This window comes from Myotis lucifugus, unplaced genomic scaffold (assembly GCF_000147115.1).
Source record: "Myotis lucifugus unplaced genomic scaffold, Myoluc2.0 scaffold_24, whole genome shotgun sequence".
NCBI classification, from domain to species: domain Eukaryota; kingdom Metazoa; phylum Chordata; class Mammalia; order Chiroptera; family Vespertilionidae; genus Myotis; species Myotis lucifugus.
Genome location: NW_005871072.1, coordinates 6,967,383 through 6,969,181, shown reverse-complemented (window position 1 = coordinate 6,969,181; position 1,799 = coordinate 6,967,383).

Sequence of the window (1,799 nt, the reverse complement as noted above, 5' to 3'; positions counted from 1 at the left end):
ATGGCATAATGTTAGAAATAAACTACAATAAACATCAACCCAAAATACTCAAACACTTGGAAGCTGAATACAGTGTATGTAAATTATTGATTTGGTTTACCGATGACATCAAAGAACATAATTAAAAACATCCTGGACACTAATGACAATGAACACACAACAATTCCAAAACCTGTGGGACACAATGAAGGCAGTCCTGAGAGGAAGTTTATAGCTCTACAGGCCTATCTCAAAAAACAAGAAAAAATGGTAGTCAATCATCTAACTCTACAACTCAAAGAATTAGAAAGAGAGCAACAAGAAAACCCCAGAGTGAGCAGAAGGAAGGAGATAATAAAGATTAGAGCAGAAATCAATGAAATAGAGACCAAAAAAACAATACAGAAAATCAATGAAACCAAGAGCTGGTTCTTTGAAAGGATAAACAAGATTGACAAACCCCTAGCCAGGCTCACCAAGAAGCAAAGAGAGAGGTCCCAAATAAACCAAATCAGAAATGATAGAGGCGAAATAACAACAGACCCCACAGAAATACAAATGATTGTTAAACAATACTACGGACAACTCTACTCCAACAAACTAGACAACCTGGAGGAAATGGACAAATTCCTAGAAAAATACAACATTCCAAAACTCAATCAGGAAGAATCTAAAAACCTCAATAGGCCAATAACTATGGAAGAAATTGAAGCAGTTATCAGAAAGCTTCCAGCAAACAAAAGCCCAGGGCCAGACGGCTTCACAGGGGAGTTTTACCAAACATTCAAGGAAGAACTAAAACCTACCCTCCTCAGACTACTACAAAAAATTCAAGAGGAAGGAACACTTCCAAGCTCATTCTATGAAGCCAGCATCACCCTAATACCAAAACCAGGTAAAGACATCACAATGAAAGAGAATTACAGGCCAATATCCCTCATGAACATAGATGCCAAAATCCTCAACAAAATCTTAGCAAATCGGATCCAGCAGTACATCAGAAGGATCATACACCATGACCAAGTAGGATTTATCCCAGAGATGCAAGATGGTACAACATCCGTAAATCAATAAATGTGATACATCACATAAACAAATTGAAAGAAAAAAACCACATGGTCATATCAATTGATGCAGAAAAAGCATTCGACAAAATCCAACACCCATTTTTGATAAAAACTCTCAGAAAGGTGGGAATAGAAGGATCATACCTCAACATAATAAAAGCCATATATGACAAGCCCACAGCCAACATCATACTCAATGGACAAAAACTAACACCATTTCCCCTAAGAACAGGAACAAGACAGGGATGCCCACTCTCACCACTCCTGTTCAACATAGTCCTGGAAGTATTAGCCATTGCAATTAGGCAAGAAGAAGAAATAAAAGGCATCCAAATTGGAAAAGAGGAAGTAAAACTGTCCTTATTTGCAGATGACATGATATTATACATACAAAACCCTAGAGACTCCATCAAAAAGCTACTAGACTTAATACATGAATTTGGCAATGTAGCAGGATACAAAATTAACCCCAAGAAATCTGAGGCATTTCTATACACCAATAGTGAACTTTCAGAAAGAGAGATTAGAAAAACAATCCCATTTACCATCGCACCAAAAAAATTAAGATACCTAGGAATAAACTTAACTAAAGAGGTTAAAGACCTCTACTCAGAAAACTACAGGACATTGAAAAAAGAGATAGAGGAAGACATAAACAGATGGAAGAACATACCATGTTCTTGGATTGGTAGAATCAACATCATTAAAATGTCCATACTACCAAGCAATCTATACATTCAACGCACTTCCCAT